The sequence below is a fragment of the Chiloscyllium plagiosum genome, unplaced genomic scaffold (genome assembly GCF_037043375.1).
Source record: "Chiloscyllium plagiosum isolate Xiang-an unplaced genomic scaffold, Cpla_swu_hap1 HiC_scaffold_33, whole genome shotgun sequence".
Taxonomy (NCBI): Eukaryota; Metazoa; Chordata; class Chondrichthyes; order Orectolobiformes; family Hemiscylliidae; genus Chiloscyllium; species Chiloscyllium plagiosum.
Window position 1 is genome coordinate 14,596,934 of NW_028270171.1, and position 13,392 is coordinate 14,610,325.

The window sequence follows — 13,392 nt, forward strand, 5'->3', positions numbered from 1 at the left end:
TAAAAAGGGTGAGTGTAGGGGATGAAGCAATGCTGTAGTTAAGGACTGTTCACGTGTAAATAAAGGGACACTACGTGACAGGACACTGGTCTCTGTGGAGTTATTTCATCAAAGAGGCCAAGAGTGATGTTTGTGGATCATTACAATTGGAGACTGAGTATTTTATCAGCCTAACTCCTGGGTTTCAGGAAGCAGGAAATATCTCAAAGTCTGGTCCTCACGTAGCGTCATCAGCATGGAAACAGACCCTTTGGTCCGACCAGTCCATGCCGGATATAACCCCAAACTAAACTAGTCCCTCCTGCTCACCCCTGGCCCAAATCCCTCCAAATGTTTCTGATTTATATAATTCTCCAAATGTCTTTTAAACATTGTAACTGCACCCACATCAATCACTTCCTCAAGAAATTCATTCCACGCGCGAACCACCCTCTATGTAAAATATTTGCTCCTCATATCTTTTTTAAATCTCTCTCCTCTCACCTTAAAAAATTTGCCCCCCTAGTCTTGACTACCCCCATCCTAAAGAAAACTCTATATATACCCTTCGGTGATTTTATAATCTTCCATAAGGTCGCCTCTCAACCTCCTACGCTCCAGTGAAAAAAGTCCCAGATTATCCAGCCTTTGTTTATAGCTCAAACCTTTGATTCCCAGCAACATCCTGGTAAATCTCTTTTAAATCCTCTCCAGCTTGATGATATTCTTCCTATAACTGGGCATCTGAGTTAAAACCTCCTCATGTGAGTAGCAGCAGTAAGGTTTGTGTTCCTCCTGAGCTATTATTACGAGTTTGTTAATACTGAGTGATTTGTGATGCCTCTCTTTGGAAGGTACTTATGGGTCAGCCACTTTAGTATGAAGCCTGCAGTCTAACCATTCCTATTCTGCTGGCTCTGAATTGATTTGATGAACCGCTGACTGAGCCAGCTCACAGGACCTTGGCCAGGTTATGGGAGATACCTCTCAGCCTCTGGCCCGGACTCAAGTTGTTACCCGTGTGCACTTTGTAGAAACTGAAAGACAGCATCTCCCGCACTGCAGCACTCTCTCAGTACTGCACCAAGCAGTGATGCCAAGTCCCAGAACTGGAGGGGGTGGGGGGGGGGGGGGAGAGGGGATGGAGTGGAACCCACAAATACCTGGCCAATCAACAAGAACGGCCAACAATTAAATCAAGCTGCAGGAAGCTCACTGACATGTTGCAGCAGAGTACTGTACTGCAGTCATGTTGCACATTATAAATTATAATTGTACAGTCGATGCCAGCTCACAACGCAAACTATTTTCATCCACAAGGTGTGCCAACTGGCTAGCGCCAGTAGGATCATTTGAATTCCCACATTCTTTTTTATTGTGATTGTACAGAAAAGAATATGGACAATTTCTCTTCACAGTACCTTTAAAGGCAATATTTAAAAGCTTCTCTCTACTCACTTGAAGGCCCCTTAAAAGGAGCTATTAGTCCAATCGGCATTTAATCCACTCCTAAATTTATCATCTGCACCACGGCCAAATGAAATCTAAATTAATCTTGTGAGAATGCAGGGATCCCATATCATCTATATGATACTTGCAAAAGGGCCCACCTTCCTATCCAAATACCTGGGACTGATTAAACTTAAAGAAAGCATTTGCTACAATTTAGACAATTGCCTCACCAATTCTATTGCAGCGGAGATGGATATCAGGAGAAGTCACATGGGCAGCTAAGCTGTGGGTCCAAACTTGGGGGAGAGGGATTGCATGTAAAGGCACCATTGTGGGAGAGTTGGGATTTGAGGGTTGGCACTCTGCAGCTCACTTATTTGGAGTCAATGCAGGGGTGTCATAGCAGGAGAGAACTGCTTCTTTTCCACAGTTACATAGCTTCACACTGAGTTTTTCAGGCAACCAGCTTGAGATATTAATAGTGCAAGTTTGATTAGGCAAAGTAAATGTGATACTGTCTCATTTCTGACTATCTGATCCTTCAGGAGCTGAAAAGAGATAACTTCCTAAAATAGAGCGGGAGCCGAGTACATAAGGGTTGGGGCTGCTTTCCCCAGTTACCCATTGCTTGTTCCTCAGCCACCTCCTAATTCCTGCAGTCCTTCCGCCAACGCGTGTCCAACACTTTAAGGTAAGTCCCTCACTTGGAGCTTTGCTCAGGGAATGCGGAGGAGAAAAGGAGAGGACGGATGCAGCGAAGCCTTTTCAGAGGGATTTGCTCTGAATGCTTAAAGTGCAGAGGGGAAAGGAGCAGGAGGAAAGAGAAACCACTTGAATAAGATCTTAAAGAAAAGGATTTAAAAGAGAAACAGAATGCGTCAAAGGGGAGAAAAGCAGTGGGAATGGGAGTGCAATGATGGAGAGAACAGCAAACGAGAGGGAAGGATACAATTAGGAGGAGTAAGTGTGATACAAAACATCAAATTGAAGTGAGAATTTTCGTAATAAAAATATTATTTGAAAAGCAATTTAACAGAATAAAATGAAATAGATAAACACCAAAAGAGCTGTGGATGCTGTAAATCAGAAGCAAACGTAGAGATTGCTGGAAAAGCTCAGCAGGTCTGGCAGCATCTGTGGAGAGAAATCAGAGTTAATGTTTCAGGTCGAGTGATCCTTCCTCAGAAAATAAAATCGATTCCAAAGTTATTTGGCTTTTAATGATAGGTGGAGAGATGTTCTTTGAAGTTATGGATAGTCCATCAGAAATTTAAAATATTGATAATGATGCCTGAACACGTCAACACTGGAGTTTTGTTTTAGTTTTGCACGTTACTGAATGAGAATCTAATTCCCTAAGCTCTGCAGCTGAAGAATTATATTTGGTAGTTGGGGATTCCAAAACAATTCTTTATTCTGTTTGAGAATTCACATGAAACTTCAAATAAGGGCTGAACAGGCTTTTTTGGATATTGAAGTCATTTCTATTTATCAATTCAGTAATTTGTATTGTGTGTGATTGTGTGAAATGGACAATCCTGAATTGTACTGTTTTTCCCAATGTGATTTTTCCAATTCCTTCAATCAAAAGGCACTTTAGGTGTTATTCAGATGTTTTTAGTCAACTTGCTCAGCATTTACACATCTCTTGAGCAGGTGGCATTTAATTCCAGGCCTCTCGGCTCAGAGATAGGGACACTACCACTATAGAACAAGAGCCTTCTTAGTCTTGTACTATAATGGTTGTTCCTTTGATGTTGCTCTAAGTAAAACTATTGGCCAAAGTTAAAATGATCGCAATATGCTTATGCTTTCCTGGTCAAAGTATTCAGGAACGGTTAGATTTCTATGGACATGTTGTTCTGACGGGAGGGGTGAGGAAGATCGGATCCCCAAAGTCTGAGGCATGGACATCTGTGCATGATGCTCACTGATAAATCACACTGGAGCAGAGCTCAGAAACTGGGATCGGTCTGTGCAAGTAGGCACCACCGCCGTCTGAGTGAACTGGACTGCCCCAACGATGAGGATTCAAATGTTGGTCACGACGGTTGAGCTTAAAGATGTTTGGGGGCCTGCTAATATTTTGTAAATTTGGCAAACGCAACAAGGCATCTGATGGGTAAATGGCACAATGGCGAAAAGGAACGAGTTAAAAATCACACAACGCCAGGTTATAGTCCAACAGGTTGATTTTGGAAGCACTAGCTTTCAGAATTCTGCTCCTTTGTCAGGTAGCTGTGGAGCAGGACCATAAGATACAAAATTTATGGCAAATGGTGTCTGTATCTAATGGTCCTGCTCCACAGCTACCTGGTAAAGGAGCAGCGCTCCAAAAGCTAGTGTTTCCAAATCAACTTGTTGGACTATAACCTGGTGTTATGTGGTTTTTAACTTTCAACTTCCACCTTGGGACCCTCCAACCCCACGGGATCAATGTGGATTTCACCAGTTTCCTCATTTCCCCTCCCCCCACCTTATCCCAGATCCAACCTTCCAGCTCAGCACCACCCTCTTGAACTATCTACCTGTCCATCTTCCTTCCCACCTATCTGCTCCATCTTCCTCTATGACCTATCACCATTACCCCCACTTCCGCCTATCTATCGCACTCCCAGTTACCTTCCCCTCCAGCCCCACATCCCTCCCATTTATCTGTCCACCCCCTCGTTCCACAAGCCTTATTCCTGAAGAAGGGCTTTTCCCCGAAACATAGACTCTCCTGCTCCTCAGATCCTGCCTGAGCGGCTGTACTTTTCCAGCACACTTTCGACTCTGACCTCCAGCATCTGCAGTCCTCACTTTCTCTTGGCTGATTTTTAAATTGGTCCACCCCAGTCCAACACCAGCTCCTCCACATCGTGAAAAAAAACCAAAGTGGAGAGGGGAGAGAGAGGGAGAACACACAAAGCACTCTTTCACCATTTGACTCCGTATTTTGAGGTGATTTCATTTGGCAATTGCTTTAATGCGGTCAACCATCGCCACTTTTCCTCGCAGTACTTGTTGCCCGTCCCTAGTTGCCCTGGGGAAGGTGGTGGTGAGCTGCTTTCTCGAACCGCTGCTATAGGTACACCCGTTAGCTAGAAAGGGAATTCAAAGATTTCGGTGGCAAAGGAATAACGATACAATCCCTTGTTGGACGAAGAGCAAGCCAAAAATGGAGGCTTTCTGTGTATATAACTGCACGATAACTGCTGCTTTACACAGTTTGGGCTATGTTTCTACTTTGTTGTGGCTGTGTTGGCTACCATTCATTAAACATGCTTCCTGGCGACACTCTGAGCTTACTCCCTGCTCTAATCCCCTTGTTTTTAACTGTGCTGAAACTGGAGAAATTAATCTGCAGACAATCTTCTTGACATTTGAGTGTGTAATGCCATAAGCTCCACTATCAATTGGGTCTTTAATACTTAGCATTGCAGCCAATAGGAGATTTGCATTTGACTCCACTCCAATTATCTAAAACCTTGTAGCAATCCACAAATGGAGCATCCCCTTTTACCTTTCACTGATGTAACCCGCACATAGACCCAGCCCGAAACAGAGCGGTGAGTAGAACAGGAACAGGAACAGTATCAAAATGGGTGGCTTTTCCCCAATTTGGCAATAGAATGAAGCAGCCACCCCATGTCGACATGAGATTTGTACACGTGGATGACCAAAAGATCATGAAACAGGGATTCTTTATCCCGCTGGCATCAAGTCGTTGCAAACATGGAAGGAAATTAAGGCTAGGTGTGGAAGACAGTATTTACATGGAATTAAGCCTGTGGTTTGCAAATGGTTGTCAGTCTGATCCTTCACTGAGGCTACCTTGTCCCCAAAGACACCCTATCCCTCAGAGAGGGGCCGTTCGACTGCTTGAGCTGCCCTGCTCGGTGACCATTGTCATGTGCTGTCATTTCACTTGGCAGCAAACCGTGCGAGTACTGATTCCAGGACAATGGGGAAATAGCAAGGGGAGTTGTTAGCTCCTTCAAAGGGCCAGCACGATTATGATGGGATCAATGGCTACACTTTGAGCTGCATGGTGCTATAATTCTCCCTACAAACATTTGAAGGCTGTGAGATACAAATTCAACAACCTGTCAATTTTCCCTTCGTGAACATGCTGCCCCATGTTTGTGAGTTCCACGTTGCTTGTAGCTCTCTTGGTCGCTTGCCCAGAGGATCATTCCATGTCAGCGGAGAGCCAGAGTGCCAACAAGGCAACACAGCACTGCAGCTGATCCCAGTCCTGTCCGTGCCAGCTTCCAGACATGTGTCTTTTTCAATAAGCTGTTACTAGATTCTAATCAGGATTCGGATCAGAACTCTTGTTGATGCTTTCATCTGGGGGACTGCTGCCAATTTCAATGTCCCATCTGGCCTCAGCTAACCCACCCTTTCATCTCTGAGTCACAACATTGCAGGTTCAAGTCCCACTTCACTGACCTGATCACATGTCTGCACAATACAGTACAACCTCAGTTATCCGAATGTTAATTATCCGAATTTTGGATTATCCGAACGAGATCTCAAGGTCACTTCAAAACGTCATGCGTCATCCAAATAATCAATTACCCGAACAAAATACTCCCCGCCCATCTCGTTCAGATAATCGAGGTTGTTCTGTAGTACAGAGGGAAGGCCTCATTATTGCATTATTACCTCAGATGAGATATTACACCAAGGCCACGTCTGAATTCTCAAATGGCTGTAAAAGGTTCCACAACATTGGAGTTCTCCCCACACTTTGGGTTAATCTTTATGTCTCAAACAACAGCAACAAACTGGAATTAGCCAGTCATGTGGGAGCCTGCTGTGCGCAAATTTCCCACATTACAAGTGACTATACTTTAAAAGTGCTTCATTGGTCTAAAGTATGCAAAAGGCACTGTATAACTTTTCCTCGCAATCATAGAGTCATGCAACATGGAAATGGTCCAACTTGTCCATGCTGACTAGGCTTTCCTAATCTAAATTAGTCCCAATGACCCATATTCCCTCTAAGCCTTTCCTGTTCATGTACTTGTCTACGTGTTGTGGAGATGCTGGCGTTGGACACGGAATGGGCAAAATCAGAAATCACATGACACCAGGTTAGAGTCTGACAGCTTTATTTGAAATCACAAGCTTTCAGAATGTAGCCCTTCATCAGGTGAATGAGCGGCGCTCCGAAAGCTTCTGATTTTAAATAAATCTGTTGGACTATAATCTGTTGGTGTTGTGCGACTTCTGACTTTGCTTGGGGTGGCACGGTGGCTCAGTGGTTAGCACTGCTGTCGCACAGCATCAGGGTCCCAGGTTTGATTCCAGCCTCAGGTGACTACTGTGTGGAGTTTGCACATTCTCCCCGTGTCTGTGTGGGTTTCCTCTGGGTGCTCCGATTCCTCCCACAGTCCAAAGATGTGCAGGTTAGGGTGGATTGGCCATGCTAAATTGCCCATAGTATTCTCTTCAAACAGTCGGCAGCTTCCTCTATCACTTTCTCTTGCACACAACCCTCTGCATGAAAAAGTTATCCCTAGGTCCCTTTTAAATCTTTCCCCTCTCATCTTTAAACCTATGCCCTTTAGATTTGGGCTCCCTACCCTGGGGAGAATGGACCTTGACTATTCAGCCTACCTATGACCCTCATGATTTTATAAACCTCCTCACCTCCTTCACTCCAGGTAAATGAGTCCCAGCCTATCCTTATAACTCAAACCTTCCAGTCTCAGTAACATCTTTGTAAATCTTTCCAGTTTAATAACATCCTTCCTGCAAGATTCAAGCAAATTACTTTGAAGGGGTTTTCTCCATAGAATCATGGTCACAAGTATCCCTCAATTAATATTGCTTCTATAGCATTGTAGGAGCTGTGTGTAAATTGGCAGGTATCTTCCCTACATTATTGTAGTGCCTACTCTGTTGAAATACCGGCTACATAAATCCAAGTCCTTCTGTCTTTTGTATTTATCTGCTAAACCTTAGAGAGTTGAGGATGCCTGCTTAAGTGGGTGGTATGGTGGCTCAGTGGTTAACACAGCTGCCTTACAGTGCCAGGAACCTGGGTTCAATTCTTGCCTCAGGTAACTGTCTGTGTGGAGTTTGCACATTCTCCCTGTGTCTGTGTGGGTTTCCTCCCACAGTCCAAAGATGTGCAGGTTAGGGTGAATTGGCCGTGCTAAATTGCCCATAGTGTTAGGTGCATCAGGCAGGGGTAAACGTAGGGGAATGGGTCTGGATGGGTTACTGTTTGGAGGGTTGGTGTGGACCTGTCAGGCCTGTTTCCATACTGTAGGAAGTCTAATCTAAGAGGCAAGGCAAATGTCCTTTTAATTTAATTTTTATCAACACTTTGCAAACAAAGGGTAGAGATTTCTTGGATTGATGTTAGTACCAATGTTACAAATGAAGCACTTTGGACTATTGCCCAGGGTTACTGAGTTCACTCTTTTTGCCAGCGTAAAAGTAAAATACTGCGGATGCTGAAAATCTGAAATAAAAACAGAAAGTGTTGGAGAAACTGAGCAGACCTGGCAGCACCTGTGGAGAGAAAGCATTTCGAGTCTGGTTTGTCTCTTCTTCAGAATGGTTGCAGATGCTGGCGAGTTTGTTCAGCACTTTCTGTTTGTCTTCCTATTGTTGGAAATTGGGCTCAGATTTGATGGCCTCCTCAGCTGCCAACTGTTTGAAAAAAGGCAGTATTGAAAATTTGCGCAGGGTCAACGAAAGAACTTTAAAGGTGGTTTTAATCAGGGAATGCTTTTTTTCTCGAAGGTTATGAGGTGCGCAGATAGAGTGACTAGCCAAGGTCTTTTCCCCAGGGTAGGGGAGTCCAAAATTAGAGGGCATAGGTTTAGGGTGAGAGGGGAAAGATTTAAAAGGGATCTAAGGGGCACACAGAGGGTGGTACATGTATGGAATGAGCTGTCAGAGGAAGTGGTGAAGGCTAGTATAATTACAACATTTAAAAGGCACCTGGATGGGTAGATGAATAGAGGGTTTAGAGGAATATGGGCCAAATGCTGGCAAATGTGACTAGATAAGGTTAGGATATCTGGTCGGCATGGACGAGTTGAACCAAAGGGTCTGTATCTGTGCTATACATCTCTATGACTCTATAAGTTCCTCTTTCAAGAAAACGTTTAAAGAAACAAAGAACTGTGGGTGCTGGAGATCTGAACCAAAAACCGAAATCACTGGAGAAACTCAACAGGTCCGGCATCATCTGTGAGAAGAAGGCAGAGTTAACAAGATGTTAAGTTTCTAATTTCTCACCACAGATGCTGCCAGACCTCCTGAGCTTCTCCAGCAATTCCTGTTTTTGTTTCTTGCCATTAGCTATTCCATTATCATTCTATTCCAATCTCATTGATATGGACCTTCCTTGTGTAAAGGGGTAGGGGTTTTATTGACATAAAGCAGGTGCAAGACACTCACTTTGAAACAGATAACTGTTTGAGATTCCTTCAAACCGACGATTCTGCTCATTGACGCGCCAACCTTGCTGCCCTGTGACAATCGGAACTCCTTCAGTCCCTCGTTGACCTTCTGATTTCTGGAACCTGAGGGTCGGTGGCGCCCTCTTGGGGAGGCGTCTCACCTTTTGAATACGGCCATTAGAAGTTGGTTGCAAAGTCTATGACTGATAGTGTGCCGTACTGAAGGAGTGCCATCCTACCAGCTGGACTGTCTTTCGATGAAGATCAGGGAAGCTCTCCTCAGTGCTTCGGCTAAAGGTTGTCCCTCAGTCGAAGTCACAAAAACGCATGATCACCCTGTTATTTGTAGGATCTTGCTGTGTACAAACAACCACATTTATTTTCGAAATGTTATGATAACATCAAAATAAATTTAGTTCGTTGTATATTAAGGTCCACACTATATTTTTGTTGAGTGAAGGATTAAATGTTTCTAACGAAATGCCAATTCATTATGAAAGCTTGCCATTTAACAGCATGTGACCTCAAATGTATGCATATAAAAGAACATTTCCATTCTGCCACTGCTTCAGACTAAGAAACCAGGGCCAACCCTCTCTTCCTGGAAGATTGGAAGGATTGGATCATCCCTTGTTGGCTTCATCAATAGATCCCATGGAGTACTTCTGAGGAAAGAAATATCCTGTTGAACTTTCTTCAAATGGTAGTTCTCATCAGGACAAAATTACAAGAACACCAAATCTCAAACTCCTCCCTTTGAGATTTGGCATTCTTGTGATTCTGTCCTGATGAGTGCAAGTTGGAAAGTTAGGACAGTTTGTCAGTTTTTATGGCGATATTGAAGTTCAATATCATGAAGCAACTGGTTCCCTCTTTACAACATCACATTTGCCAGTTTGTACAGCTGGCAATGCCATACCAAGACTCGTGATTTCTTAGTAGAGAAACAAATGTCTGCGGATGTGTGCCAAGGGTGCCCGTTAACCAGATGGCCACAATAATCTGAAAAACACACAATCTCCTGAGTCATCTCCACCTAGAAATATCATCACCGTCCCTGACTGTGTGAGACCTCAAATTCTATGTCAGTACCAATCTTGGAGGCCAGCCAAGATTGTGCTCTTGGACAGTAACATCCGCCTGCATTTATATACCACCCTTAGTGTGATTAAAAATGGCCCCAGCTGCTTCACATGAAGATTATGAAACCAAATCTGCCACTGAGAAACGTGAGGAGATATCAGGATGAGAGACCAGATAGTCAGTCAAAGAGGTAGGTTTTAGTGACGTCTTAAAGGAAGAAAGCAAGATGGAGAGATGGAGAAATGGAGAGCGTGAAGGAAGTCCAGTGCTCAGAGACTTGACAGGTTAAGGCATGGCCATTCATGGTGGAGTGACTAAAGTCTGAGATTTTCAAGAGATTGGAACGGAAAAGCATGGACAGCTTGGAGATCACTGATACAATTAGAATTAGATTTTATTGTCATATGTGCTGAAGTATAGGGCTGTATGAGTGCAGTGAAAAGTGTGCAAAGTCACCATAGAATCCCTGTGGTGTGGAAGCAGGCCATTCGGCCCACACTCCTGTATTTCCCATGGCTAATCAACCCAACCTACACAGCCCTGAACAATTTAGCAGGGCCAGTCCACACCTTTGGACTGTTGGAGGAAACTGGAGCATCCAGACAAAGCCCACTCAGACACAAGGAAAACATGCAAACACCACACAGACAGTTGACCAAGGCTGGAATCGAACCCGGGTCCCTCCTGCCTTGAGGCAGCAGTGCTAACCACTGCGTCACCCCAACTTGTAAACAAATCAGAATCTCAGAAAAAAACCAACAGCAGAAATAAAAGAAAATCAATAAGTAAGGAAAACATCCAGATCTCAAAGTCTAAATCCTATCTCCATAAAGGTTTTTAGAACCACCCAATGCAGGACGGTGCAGCCACAGGGGGACTGAATATGACAAAGTCTGCTCCAAAGTCAGGGAGTCACTTAAATGGGAGCCAATCTCAGTCAGCAGGCACAGAGTTGATGTGCTCCATCACAGCATGCATTTGCCAGGAGGCCAGAGGGAGCACTTCAAGGATGTCCTCAAAATCTTGCCGACACAATCATAGAATCCCGACAGTGTGAAAACAGGACCTAACCTACACATCCCTGAACACTATATGGCAATTTAGCATGGTCAATTTACCTAACCTGCACATCTTTGGATTGTGGGAGGGAACATTTCGACAGTGGGAGGAAACCAGAGCATCCAGACAAAGCGCACACAGACACTAGGAGAATGTGCAAACTTCCACACAGGCAGCTGCCCGAGGCAGGGATCAAACCCAGGATCCTGGCTGCATGAGGCAGCAGTGCTAACTACTTGCATCGCCAACTGGTGGGAATCGGAAGTGACGGTCCAAACGGAAGACAAAGCAATTGCGCAGGTCTCAACCGTTGGCCACGTGGAGGGCAAAGGCAAACAAGAGGAGGCAGCAAGAGGCCGAACATTCCATCCATCCATATCAGCAAGCACTGTGACTGTGGTAGTGTGCATGGGACTGTCTCATCACCTCAACTCCACATTGGAAGGAGGTCATCTTCAATGTCAAGGGACTGCAGAAGGAGAAGTGGTTTCACTCAACTTGATGTGAGTAAGGACACCAAGGCGATGAGATTTTGAATAATCTTACAGTGGTACATGGTAAAGTAGGAGATCCCCTTGCCAGGAGAGAGGAGACTCAATTCCAGTGGTAACAAAGAGCTTATGCTCGAAACAGCGACCCTCCTGCTCCTTGGATACTGTCTGACCGGCTGTGCTTTTCCAGCACCACACTCTTTGACAGTGGTAACGAAGGCTTGGAAGAGCGATTCAGCAACAGATGAGCTGAGGAGGGAGACTGAGGTGGAAATAGGAGAGGTTGTTAATGGCACAGATTTGTATTCGGAAGTCCAGCTGAGGGTCAAATCCAATACTAATGCTTCAAACCGTTTGGTCAAATCTCAGAGGCCAGGGATAGGCATGGATTCGGGATCCGAGAATCTTTAGTCTTTTCAGTAATAACATGAATGATTTGATGGGGATTTTATTTTTGACAACAATTGATGATAGTTTTACGGTCACCATTGCTGGGACCAACCTTATATTCCAGATTTGTTTTACAGTTTTAAAGGTTAGTAGAATGGGCGGCTTGGCGGCCAATACAGTTTAATGCAGGGAAATAACAAGCTGAACACTTCGAAGCACACATAACAGAAATTAAATCAAGGAATAAACAGACTCACATACAGTCCAATCTGGTTGAGATGCCCTGTGTATCACCCCCCTGCCAATTTCCTGTGGGCTAAGTGGGTTAGCCATGGTAAATGCGGGGTTACGGGCATAGGGTGGGGGGGCTGGGATTGAGCAGGATGCAGTTTGGAGGGTGAGTGCAGACCCGATGGGCCGAATGGTCTCTTTCCACATTGTAGGGATTCTATGATTTGAAAACAGACCCATTTGGAATCTCAAATTTAATCTAGCCTTCTATCACAAGAGAGCATCCTGGGTCAGGGAAACTACCTCATGTGTGAGGTGATGTCCCCGACGTGTTCTTTTCTCACAGAATGGAAGAAAGATTGCTCTGAACTATCACGGGCATCACAAATCCTGAAGCACTTTTGTAGACGACACTCCGATGTTCAGTCACTACAAGGGCTCCCCCTCTCGAGGACAATTTGAGATGGGCAACAAATGCTGGTCTAACCCATGACACCCACATCCCGTGAACAAATAAAAGAAAGGGTGGCCTGGTGGCTCAGTGGTTAGCACTGCTGCCTCACAGTGCCACGGACCCGTGTTCAATTCCAGCCGTGGGTGACTGTCTGTGTGGAGTTTGCACGTTCTCCCCGTGTCTGCGTGGGTTTCCTTCGGGTGCTCCGGTTTCTTCCCACAATCCAAAGATGTGCAGGTCAGGTTGGATTGGCCGTGCTAAATTGCCCCATAGTGTTCAGAGATGTGTAGGTTAGGTGCATTAGTCAGGGGTAAACGTAGAGTAATAGGATAGAGGGAATGGGTCTGGGTGGGTTATTCTGACAAGGGTCAGTGTGGACTTGTTGGGCTAAATGGCCTGTTTCCACGCTGTAGGGATTCTGTGAAATGTTCAAGATTGTCAGGGTAGATGTGAAGAAATTGTTTCCTCTTGTAGGAAAGTCCAGGACCAGAGGGCGTAGACTCAGAATTGTACATTTAGGAGGAATTTCTTCTCTCAGAGAGTAGTGAATCTATAGATTCACTACTCTCCTTCTACACTAACCCATCCTTATACACTAACCCATCCTTCTATATTAACCCATCCTTCTACAACTAACCTAGCCCTCTACTACTCACCCATCCTTATACACTAACCCATTCTTCTACAACTAACCCATCCCTCTACTACTAACCCATCCTTCTACACAAACCCATCCTTCTACACTAACCCATCCCTCTACACTAACCCATCCCTCTATAGATTCACTCGGCTGGGTCACTAGGTCTATTCAAGGCTTGTGATAGAATACAAAGGTTGGGTG

General features: G+C 44.7%; 1 protein-coding gene across 1 annotated transcript in view; it reads left to right on the forward strand.

The window, feature by feature from the left end:
* Positions 1-2,035: 2,035 nt before the first annotated feature.
* LOC122542240 (parvalbumin alpha-like) overlaps positions 2,036-13,392 on the forward strand; it is a 28,091-nt gene continuing 16,734 nt past the window's right edge. Inside the window, exon 1 of the mRNA XM_043679770.2 lies at positions 2,036-2,122. The gene's annotated coding sequence lies outside the window, so the exon portion shown is untranslated. The remainder of the gene's footprint in view (positions 2,123-13,392) is intronic.